Below are 12,444 nucleotides of genomic sequence, written 5' to 3' on the forward strand. Positions count from 1 at the left end.
CAGGTCCCTCTTCCTGTTAGTCCAGAAAAATCTAAAACATTAAGTGAGAAACTAACAAAACCACATCCTGCCCAGTCCCCCTTCCCTCTCAGTCCTCCTCTCTTTCCGGACCCTCAGCCTCCACTCTACCCTGGTCATCAGTTCCCTGCTCGTTGACTTGTCTTGGATTTGGAGCTTCTTAAATTTTTTGTGGCTCTTCCTGAGAGGAGAGAAAAGAAAAAAGAAAAATTTAGGAATAACGTGGCGGATTTGAAGGCAAGTCCCTTTTATTTCAGAACCCAAAGCTTCACCTGAATGAGTGTTTTCACTGGGTTCCTCTGTGCACTAAGGTCTCCGTGTGACTGGGGAGGGGAGCTCTCACGGTGGTCACCTGAAGCCTCTATTCACATTTCTATTGAGCTTCTCTGTGTTGCCTAGTTTTGGTTTTCTCTGGGCATATGGTTCTGTTGCTGCAAACACGTGAAAATCTCCAACTTAAATCCACCCAGTATCTGGCATATAAGGAAACTGATTCCTGAAGCAGAACTGGTGGACTGAGGACCCAGGGAGGCTAAAGACCCCAACATCAGCCCAGTCTCGGTCTCCAGGGTTTGCTGCCTCCCAGGAGTTCCCAGCTGACTGAGGGAGCAACGGCAGACGCAGGAGAGATGCCTAATCCATCCTGGTCCGACCTGTGGAAAGAGGCCTATCTACCTGGAAACTTTCTGCCATGTGTTCTTCAGACTGCAAATCGAGGTGTTCTGCAGAGCAGAGAGGATGGCATGCAAAGAGGAGTAGTTCCTCAGAATTTGGCACTCCTGGGGAGGAAGGAGGATGAGCTGTGAGGTGGGGAGCTAAAGCCCTATTTGTTCTGGCTTCAATCCCCTCAGTTTAAACCTCCCCTCCCCTCCCAGGTGAGACAGATGCTCAGGGAGCCCTGAAAGTGCACATTTAAGGCCAGAAGAGTAACACTCACAGGGAGGAGGATTTTGTTTAATTCAAAGAAGAAGCCAGGAAGGAAGTCCACCACTAGGACATGTGAGTCAAAGTCAGTGTGCCCCTGGCAGGAAAGGCCTATCTATGGACTGTGGAGGGGCTCAGACCATAGAACTGAGAAGGTGAAGAGGCAGTTCCCCAGAATCCAGAGTGGGACTCCACTGGAACTCCCGCAGCATACCTGGGCCCCCTGGATCCAGAGCTCCACTACCCTGGCCCTGTCCTGGGCAGTCATGCTCGGGTCCCCGAGGCAGGTGGTGATGACACAGCTGGTCACACTTTGGAAATGGGTGATGGTGGCACGGACTGTGGGTGCCAGGTGCTCATTGCCAGGCTTGTTCCTCTCGGACCAGGTGGAGCCCAGGCAATGCCTGGGCACCACCTTCTTGAATAGCTCCTGGGGACCAAGGAGAGTGTCACCTGGCACTGCCATAGCCCAGCTCAGCGTCCACAGTCCCCCACAGGCCCAGGCAGGAGTCACTGGTAAGACCTGGAGCTCAGGAAGCTGAGGAAATGTCTGAGCCTTGTGGGGGTCCCCAGGTTTTGTTCTGTGTCTACTGAGGGCATACAGCATGGGATGCCTCAGGACCCAATAGTGGTGGGGAAGGAAGGATTCATTTGCCTCCAGTCCATCCTCACTAACTCTAAGATTCCAGAAGGTGGCTCAAGTTGGTTCTTCCCAAGGGGGCATCTTTCACTCATCCTGATCACCCTCTGCTCTTTCTCCTGAGATGTGCATTCTCCTGTGACAGCTACCACCATGGCCTTGTTTGTCCTCCTTGTAATTAAGTACACATCAGGGGCCTAACAAGTGCTGAGGCTGGTGAGCCTCCTGGGCAGATGGGTGCCAACCCATGGACCTGGCTGCACACAGTCAGTGTTCCTTCCCCACCAACTGGGCTGGGCCTTACCCAGCTTTCTATCTGTTCTACCTCATTTAATCTGCACAGTCAATCTTTGCAGCAGGTGCTATTAGTGTCCATCTCTACTGACTAAGGTGGCTAGCAAAGGCTCAGAGGTTAAGAAAGTTACCCAAGTCACACAAATGGCAAGTGGTGGACCTGGGATTTGGACCCAGATCATAAGAGTCCAGATCACGAAACCTCCCCGAGGCTGGGGAGCATCCCCGCTGAGGGCCAACCGGAAGCTGGAGCCCCATCCTAATGCTAGCCCTCCGCTCAGCCCTCCAGGCAGGTCTCTGCCCTACCACCAAATTGACCCCTACTGTCTCCCAGCCCGAAACCCTAACCCTATATTGGATGGGGCCCTGATGATGCGCCAACCCTGCTTCCGGATGCACAGAGGATTTGGGAGACCGGGTCAATGCCGGACCAATCAGGCAGGAAACCGGAGGGAACACGTGTCACGGGGAACCCCCAGGATGTGGCGTGAGTGCGGGTGGGGTGGGGAGCATCATCCTAGCGAAAACCCATAAACCCGAGCACACTAGGAGCATTCCCCCTGAGGCAAAACCGGAAGTCGGACGAGCCTCAGCCTCAGGCTCGTCCTCCACTCCGGGGTCAGGGCAGGTCTCCCGTCTCCGCACTGCCATCCGAGGGCTCCTTCCGTCTCCAGGACCATAACCCTAACCCTAGCCCGGATGTGACCCTGACCGCCCAGGCCTCAACCCTGCTTCTGATTGCACAAAGGAGTTTGGAGACCTGCCCAATGCCGGAGGAATCAGGCAGGAACCCAGAAGGAAACCGTGCCCCTTGGGCCCGCCGGATGTTGCTGGCAAGCGTGATTGGAGCGAAACCCTGTGCATCCCCCTCAGGCCACACTGGGAGCCGGGGCTTCAACCTACGGCTGGCCCTCCACTCAGTCCTAAAGGGCAGCTCTCCACACTGCCCTCATCTAGGTCACATCGTTCCCGCAGTCCCCACGCTAAGCCTCGGCATTTCGCTGGCCCTAAACACGTGCCAAATGCCAAGTCGGAGGAAGGAGGGGATTGGGTATAGACGACTGGCGCGGGACGAATCAGCCAAGAACGGAAGGAAACGGTGCCACCTATAACCCACCGGCATACTGCCGGAGGGCACGACGATAGGTAGAACCGGATTTGAAGGGAACGCCTTCTTTGCGGAAACTAGAGGCATTTTCCCCAAAAACTGTGTGCGAATGCATGCGGAAAGTGCCGTATGTTTTACTCTACAAACAAAGCAGGACAGAAACCGTCTTTCAGCTAACATTAACATTCCTGAGGAGAGAAGCATTTCCAAAGTTTCTATGTCTGTGTGTTTGTGCGTGCAAGCTCACGCGCGCGTGTGTTTTTGTGTGTGAAAATCTAGGGGAAGTGCCACGGACTTAACTCCTAGAAACAGGGTCCGGGGATTAAGCGTGCCACGTGAAACGTCTGGATGTTGCTGAGAAGCGTGATTCGAAGCAATTGCACTACAAGTATATACCCAAGGGAACGTGAAGATTTTAACAACATATGTGAGACTTTTCTTATTTCTTGGGAAAGACCTGTATTGCTATATGTCTTCCTTCTTAGGACTGCCTTTGCTGCATCTCTAAGGTTCAGAAATGCTGTGTTTTCATTTTCGTTTGTTTCCATACTTTTTTAAATCCTTCTTTAATTTCGTGGTTGACCCAATCATACTTTATTAAGAGTGCTCTTCAACCTCCTTGTTTTGGTTCCTTCCAAATTTTCTCTTGTGATTGAGTTCGAGTTTCAAAGCATTGTGGTCTGAAAATATGCATGGTATGATCTCAATCTTTTTGTACCAGTTGAGTCCTGGTTTGTGACCCAGTATGTGACCTTTCTGGAGAATGTTTCACGTGCACTTGGAAAGAATGTTTTGATTTAGGATGAAATGCTCTGAATATGTCTGTGAAGTCCCTCTGGTCCAATGTGTCACTCAAAGCCCTTGTTTCCTTGTTGATCTTCTGCTTGGATGATCTGTCCATTGCAGTGAGTGGGGTGTTAAAATGCCCTGCTGTTATTGTATCATTATCAGTGTGTTTCTTTAATTTTATTATTAATTGGTTTATATAATTGGCTGCTCCCACGTTAGGGGCATAAATATTTATAATTGTTAGGTCTTCTTGTTTGATAGACACTTTTATTATGCTATAGTGTCCTTCTTCATCCATTATTACAGTCTCTGTTTAAAATTAGTTTGTCTGCATACAAATTGCCAGCAGACACATGAAAAAAATGTTCAGCATCAGAGAAATACAAATCAAAACCTCCATGAGATACCGCCTCATACCAGTCGGAATGGCGAAAATTAGCAACTCAGGAAACAAATGATGTTGGTGAGGATGCAGAAATGGGGAACCCTCTTACACTGCTGGTGAGAATGCAAGCTGGTACAGCTATTCTGGAAAACAGTATGGAGGTTCCGCAAAAAGTTAAAAATACAACTATCCTATGACCCAGCATTTGCATTACTGGGTATTTGTCCAAAGGATACAAACAGTGATTCAAAGGGGCACATGCGCCCCAATGTTTATAGCAGCAACGTCCACAATAACCAAAAGATGGAAAGTGCCCAGTTGTCCATCGACAGATGATGGATAGAGAAGATGTAAAATATATATACTCAGCCATCAAAAAGAATGAAATCTTACCATTGGCATCGATGTGGATGGAACTAGAGGGTATTATGCTAAACAAAATAAGTCAGTCAGAGGAAGACAAATATCAGATGACTTCAATCATATGTGGAATTTAAGAAACAAAACAGATGAACATAAGGGAAGGGATGGAAAAATAAAATAAGATGAAATCAGATTGGGAGACAAGTCATAAGAAACTATTAACTCCAGGAAACAAACTGAGGGTTGCTGGAGGGTTGGTGGGTGGGGGATGGGGTAACTGGGTGATGGGCATTAAGGACGGCACTTGATGTAATGAGCACTAGGTATTATATGCAACTGATGAACCACTAAATCCTACCTCTGAAATTAATAATTCACTGTACATTAATTAATTGATTTGAAATAAAAAATAAAAATAAAACAAAATCTAGTTTGACATAAGGATTGCTACTTCAGCTTTCTTTTGGTATCTATTAGCATGATAAATGGTTGTCCACCCCCTCACTTTCAATCTGGAGGTGCCTTTGGTCTAAAATGAATCTTTTGTGGGCCCTCTTGTCCCAAGCTGCTTTCAGGATTTTCTCTTTATCCCTGTTATTTGGAAGCTTCACTATTATATGCAGTGGTGTTGACCTATTTTTATTGATTTTGTGGAGGGTTCTCTCTGCCTCCTGGACTTGAATGTCTGTTTCCTTCCCCAGATCAAGGAAGTTCTCAGCTATAATTTGTTCAAATAAACCTTCTTCCCCTTTCCCCACACTTCTTCTTCTTGGACCCATATTATTTGAATATTATTTCACTTTATGGTACCACTGATTTCTCCAAGTCTCCCTTCACGATCCAGTAGTTGTTTTTCTCAGCTTCCTTATTCTCCATCACTTTGTCTTATATACCACTGAATCTCTCTTCTGCCTCATTTATCCTAGCAGTTAGAGTCTCCATTTTTGACTGCATCTCAGTAATAACATTTGTAATTTCAGCCTGATTATATTTTAATTCTTTTATTCCTACAGTAAGAGATTCTCTGCTGCCTTTGTTTTTTTTTTTTTTCAAGTCTGGTTAGTATCTTTATAATCATTGTTTTGAATTCTAGTTCTGACATGTTACTTATAACCATATTGATTAAATTTCTGGCAGTGAGTACTGCCTCCTGTTTTTTCTTTTTGGATGAGCTTCTCTGGCTCACCATTATGTCCAGAAAAGAATAGATGATAGAGAGAGAAAAGACAAAAACACCAACAACAACACCAGAAAAACACAAACAAAACAAACCAGAAGAAAATAGAAACAAAACAAGAAAAAAAAAATCAAACAAGAGTAAAACAGAACAAAACAATAAACTAGACCCTGGGTATATTTTCGCTTGTTGCTTAAAACAACCTAGATCCTGGGATGTCTAAGTGGCTCAGTAGGTTAAGTGTCTGCCTTCAGCTCAGGTCATGATTCCCGGGTCTTGGAATTGAGTCCCGCCTTGGTACAGCATTGAGCCTGCTTCTCCCTCTGCCTGCTGGGGCTCTCTCCCTCTGACAAATAAATAAAATATTTTAAAAAATGAAATCTTTAAAACAAAGAATGTAGATCCCAAAATAATAAAGAAAAAAATATATATATTATAAATATGCAAAATTAAAATAAAATACAGTGCAAGGAAACAAAAGATAATACACATATGTTATATATATAATGTATATATAAAATAAAAATTAAAAAAGAACTTTATTTTATTATTTTTTTATTATGTTATGTTAGTCACCACACAGTACTTCATTAGTTCTTCATGTAATGCTCCATGACTCATCATTTGCACACAACAGCCAGTGCTCCATGCAATACGTGCCCTCCTTAATACCCATCACTGGCCTAACCCATAAGAGACTCTTTACAATAGAGAACAGACTGAGGTTTGATGGAGGGAGGTGGGTGGGGGATGGGCTAGATGGGTGATGGGTATTAAGGAGGGCACATGTCATGTTGAGCACTGGGTGTTAAATATAAGTGTTGAATCACTAAATTCTACTCCTGAAAACAATATTACACTATGTGTTAACTAACTGGAATTTAAATAAAAATTGGGAAAAAAAAGGATGCCTCATGAGTTAAGAGGACACTTGTTGGGCAGGGGGGATAGAAATAAGGGAGCATGAGGTTCTCTGCAAAGTCCCTCCTACAGCCCTGGAAGCCTGCAGGTCCTGCTCCTTTACCCCTGGGACTCTGGAGAGCCTCTACCATGCAGAAACTCAAATAAAGATTCCTGTTTTGTTTGGTAGTGTTCCTGCCTGGGGTGCAGTACAGCTGCTGGCCTCCAGAAAGAAGGTAGCCTCCTGTGTCAGTGGTGCCCACTGAGGTTTTGCTTTTTTCTGTTTTCAGTTTTATTGAGATATTTGACATAAAGCACTGTATAAATTAACACTGCCGTGTACTATATTTGAATGGTGCTAAGAGAATAAATCCTAAGACTTCTCGTGACAAGGATATATATATATATATTTTGGTGGGGATGTTAACTGAACTTAATGTGGTAATTGTTACACAAACGTGTATGACCAGTAATTATGCTGTAAACCTTAAACTTACACAGTACCAACTATACATTTCTTGAGCTACTGGAGCATCAAAGAGTCATGCAGAGGTCTTTTTGGCTGTCCCCCTGCCCCAGAAACAACTTGCACCTCCTATTACTAGCATTCCTCTCCACTATCTGAGTGCTCAAAAACATGAGGAGTGGTACAAGATCTTCCCGTTTATTCCTTCAGCAACTATGCAGCAAGCACTCACGCTTTGCTAAGGAGTGTTGGTGGGCGTAAGTACAGGGCTGAAAATGACCCAGTGGTCCCTGCCTGCCAGGAGTTCACAGTCAGGGGTGGGGGTGGAGACAGACAAAAGCACAAAAGCGTAGACATGTGAAAAAAGAAACAGCAAGTGTTGTGGTGAAAACAAAGTGGGATGCTGTGAGGGACGACTGCGGAGGGTCTGAAAGGCCTCACTGGGGTGACATTGCTGATACCAAAATGACAAGAGGAAGCCGCTCTGCACAAGTCTTGGAGCAGTGTGTCAGGAAGAAGGCACCACTGAGACAGAGACTCACAGGCAAAAGTGGGTTTGATCAGAAAAGGTTAGAAAAGTGGACAGTGTGGCTGGAGGGAGCCTTGGAGGAGAGAGGGGGCGGGCAATGGTGGCAGGGCCAGATTCTGGGACCTCATGGACTGTGTTAGTTATCATTTCCTCTCTGACTATATTGCCCCAATACCTTGTGTTTTAAAGCTACAAATATTTAATATCTCACCATCTGTGTGGACCAGCTGTCCAGGCATGACACCACCTGTGTCTCTGCCTCAGGATGTATCACAAGGTTTGGGGCTGTAGCCTCAACTAAGGCTGGACTGTGGAGGATTTGCTCCCAAGTTCACTCACAGGACTCACAGTGCAGTTTCAACGGAGAGCCTGAGTTCTTTCCCATCTGTCAGCTTGAGCACTCCCTTGTTTCTCTTCTATGTGAGACTCTAATGGGGCAGCTCAAAGCATCAGTGCCTGATTCCCTGGGGATATGACAGAGAGAGAGAGAGAGAGAGAGAGAGAGAGAGAGAGAGAGAGAGGAAGAGAGAGGGAGAGAGAGAGCGTGCCAGAGAGAGAGGAAACACAAGAGATGGAGTGAGAGGAAAGAGAGCCTTTTTGGCATTTTGTCTCAAATTTAGACATCCCATCACGTTGGCTATATTCTGTTGGTCATAAACCAGTTTCTAAATGCTTAGTGGTTACACAGGGATGTGTATACCAGGGGTGGGGATCACTGAAAGCCATTGTGGATGTAGTCCAGCCCATAAGCTGAGATGACATACATGGGTCTCGTTCTAAATATAACAGGAGACAATGGAACAATTTTATGCCAGAAGATGACAATATCTGAATTTACATTAATTTCACACACACACCCCCACCCGTGGGCCTGACCTAAAAATGAGTCAAAGTTGGAAGGACTTTTCCAGCACCATACTGCTGGAACCCAGGTCTGCTTTGAGTGGTGTTCCAACCCCTTCTTGTAATTCTTCAATCACTAAATTGTGCCATAGATACGTATGACACCATCCCACAGGTGTAGTAGATATTATCTCAGATACAACTGATGAGGTCCCTAGAAAGTAGGTTCTAGCCTCATCCCCTTTGTGCAGGTTTGGAGACTGGGGAGGACCTGAGAGGCACAGTGATTTTCCCAGGACAAAGAATAGGTAAGAAAAAGGAGGCCCAAATTCAGCTCTGTCTTCTCAAAGCTAGGATCTTCATTACATTTTCAGGGATGTGCGAAGAGGGATGTTTTGACTAATTTTGTGTGGTTAAGGAGTTGGCATGGGGGAGGAGGAGGAGCAGTAAACAGCCCATAGGGGTAAGGCTGATCGAAAGAGGGGGCCCTGGTAACAGAATCCTCAAAAAGTGACCTCACTTCTTTGATCATAGACCTCAACAGAACTTAGAACTGTGGTAACCAAGGACCTACATTCTAGAGATAGCCTCCTATCCAGCTCACTTGACTGGAGACAGGAGAGCAAGATGTTTCAATGTTCTCTCTGGTAGCAGAAGATCTGGGCTCAAGAAAGCTCAGAGTGAGAGTCTTTTTAGTCGCTGTAGACACTGGCTCAGGCATCAGTCCCGATGCATCTGGTCATTTTGCAGAAGGCACTGAAAGGTAACACAGAAGAGCCCAAGGCAGGCCAATTCAGGCTGGGACAAAATTGTGATTCCACCTGAGCAGTGCCGCACCTCTTGTCCCTCATCCTGTGTGTGTGTGTGTGTGTGTGTGTGTGTGTGTGTGCGTGTGTCTGTGTTGGGGGACAGAGGAGGCAGGAATCAGGGTTGAGTCCTTCCTGGGCAGAAGCTGATTGTTAGGTGTTGGAAGCCTAGTGGGTCTTTCGTGTTTATACCTTGGGTCATGGCTGGTGCATGAGAAGGTGAGTTCCTCTACCCATATGTTAATCCTGAGCCCTACAGGTTTTATCTTATTTCCTCTCTGGGTAGAGTTCTTTGCAGATGCCCTACTCTGCCCCAACTGTGGAACAGGTTTACTCTTGAGAGTATCCCCCAGTGGCCATGTCCAGACGTGTCCTATATTCCTCTTGGCCAAGCTATTAGGCACTGTCTTTGCAGAACTCAAACCAGGAGATCATCGAGGAGCTGGCTGATGGGTTCAACTACTCCATCTCCCTAGACAAGGGGCAGATGAACCAGGATACCAACAAGGGCCGACATTGGTCTTGGGTAAGTGTAGGCACAGAGAAGGTTACAGGTTACAGGTTACAGGTTACCACAGCCAGAACTCAAATCTGACAACTACCTGAGACTGTTCCAGGAATGTGGTTACTCCATATCCTTCCTGTCCGTGTCAGGAGCTGACCAAGCCTCAGGTAATTTAGCGGGAATGTCATGCAGCCTACTCTTTATGGTTCCCAGTTCTGATGTGCATGATCTTGAGCAACCATATGAAATCCCTAATCCTCTCTTTCCCAGTATCTACAGTGGGGAAGTTTGTTGATGACTCACTGGGATAATCCTCTTAATATGGGCTGTTAATACAGAGAGGTGCTATTGTTTTCAGCTAAGAAAATGCCTTGGAGGTATCAATTATTTATCATTCCCCCCAAATAAAAATGTACTTTTATTTCTTATTTATTTATTTATTTATTTTATTTAAAAACTTTTCTTTTTTAATTTAAATTTTACTTAGTTAACCTACAGTGCAATGTTGGTTTCTGGAGTGGAATTCAGTGCTTCATCACTTCCATATAACACCCAGTGCTCATCTCAGCAAGTGCCCTCTTTAATACCTCTCCACTGCTCTTAGGTAAAGTTCGGGCAGGCTTCGCCTGGATTCTTCGAGAGAGTGGCCAGGGAACAAGGCCTGAAGTTAGGCCCACGGGGTACAACAGTGCTAACTGCCACAAACAAGAGATTAGCCGAGAGAGCAGCCTTCCTTACAGGCCTGTGTCTCGGGCAGAGTAACCTTTAGGGCCCATTGATCATGCTTTCACACAAACACACCACAGCTGAAGTCTGTTCTGAAGAAGGGCATTCGTGACTGATGTACGGGGCCTCTAGCATTTTCTTCCTTTGCGCTAGGTGGATGGCAGTTAGGAATGAAGGCACACAGGGGACAGAGGACGTAGCTTCACGAAGAGGTGTTGAGTCGATTGGCGCATTGGGCGCCTGCATTTTTCTCCCCTGGAATCCTGATGGGACCAACACCAGGTGGGCACACAAGCACGGTGGAACATGTGGCCGCACCCTGTGGAGCGGGGACGGGAGCTAAAGCTGTGCTTGATTCCAGGCTTCTTTCCTCCAAGTCAGGGTTGAGCACGAAGAGTTCCAGAGCCACGGGGAGCAGTGTAGCGTTAGCAGCTCCAGGTAGCAAGAGCTGAGCCGAGAGGTGCCTTCCGCAACGGCCTGTTTCTAACCTCGCTTTGGCGTATGGAAGCCGATCCCCAGGCTCTCGCGCCCGGACACCGTACACTGCTTCCTCCCGCAGAGAGGTCGGCGGTAGCTAAAGCACGGATTCTCTACACTGTTTTGGTTTCGCGTTCTACGCTAGGAATGAGACTTGCATGCCAAAGCGGGGCCGCAGGCCTGGCTTCATGAAACAAGAGGGGACTCGTGTTCTGCCTTCTGCCGCCGCCTGAGTCTCACTCCGGAAATGGATTTTTACTCGCTGGCAGCGCACGCCCGCAGGCACACAGCGAAATGCTTCCACCCTCAGCAATAGCTATCCTGGCTGAAGCACGGATGCTCTACTGTGTGGTGCCTGCGAGTTAGGTGGTTGTTTTGCGGCCTGCACTCACACACGGGGCAACGGTACTAGGCCCAGAAAGAAGAGCTGGCCAAGAGGTCTGTCTTTGGCACCGGCCTTTTTCTCGCTGGGTTTGAATTTAGGGAGGCCGTTCCCAGAGCTCTCAGTCACAGTACACAGTATACCGCGTCCTCTAACCCAGTGACCGGCGGGAGCTTAAGGCACGGTATCTGCACAGATTTCTGCCTTCGAAGGAGGTGCCTGGAACTCAGGGATCCACGCACCCATGCCGGAGGAGTGCTAGCTTCGTGACATTAGTGCTGGTGTGAGAGGTGCCTCTGCGTGAAACCGTTTCTCTCGCCCTGTGGTTTAGGGGAATCCTTTCCTAGGCTCTCACGCAGACACCCTGAAAGTGTTACCACCCTCCGGAACCGTGATGCTGTCTATAACAGGTTTCCTCTCCATTGCTCTTCGGTAAAGTTCGGGCACGCTTCGCCTGGATTCTTCGTGAGAGTGGCCACGTACCTAGGCTCCAGGGAGGCCCACAGTGTAGAGAAGCGCTAACAGCCTCAAACAAGAGATGAGTCGAGAGAGCAGACTTCCTTACAGGCCTGTTTCTCGGTCAGAGTAAAGTTTAGGTTCCATTGCTCATGCTTTCACACAAACACCCCACAATTGAAGTGTGCGCTCAAGTCGGGCATTCTTGGCTGAGGCTCGGGGCCTCTAGCGTTTGCTTACTTTTCGTTAGGCGGATGGCAGTTCGGACTCAACGCACACCGGGCCTGGCGACCTAGCTTCAGGCAAGAGGTGTTGAGTCGAGAGGCGCCTTGGGCCCCTGCTTCTTTCACCCTTGGAATTCTGTTGGGACCCTCTCCCCAGGTGGGCACACAAGCACGGTGGAACATGTGGCCGCACCCTGTGGAGAGGGGATGGGAGCTAAAGCTGTGCTTGTTTCCAGGCTTCTTTCCCCCAAGTCAGGGTTGAGCACCGAGAGTTCCAGAGCCACGGGGAGCAGTGTAGGGTTAGCAGCTCCAGGTAGCAAGAGCTGAGCCGAGAGGTGCCTTCCGCAACGGCCTGTTTCTAACCTCGCTTTGGCGTATGGAAGCAGATCCCCAGGCTCTCGCCCCCGGACACCGCACACTGCTTCCTCCCGC

The sequence above is a fragment of the Eumetopias jubatus genome, unplaced genomic scaffold, assembly GCF_037043125.1.
Source record: "Eumetopias jubatus isolate StellerSeaLion01/CBP00866 unplaced genomic scaffold, mEumJub1_p1.0 scaffold_108, whole genome shotgun sequence".
Lineage (NCBI taxonomy): Eukaryota > Metazoa > Chordata > Mammalia > Carnivora > Otariidae > Eumetopias > Eumetopias jubatus.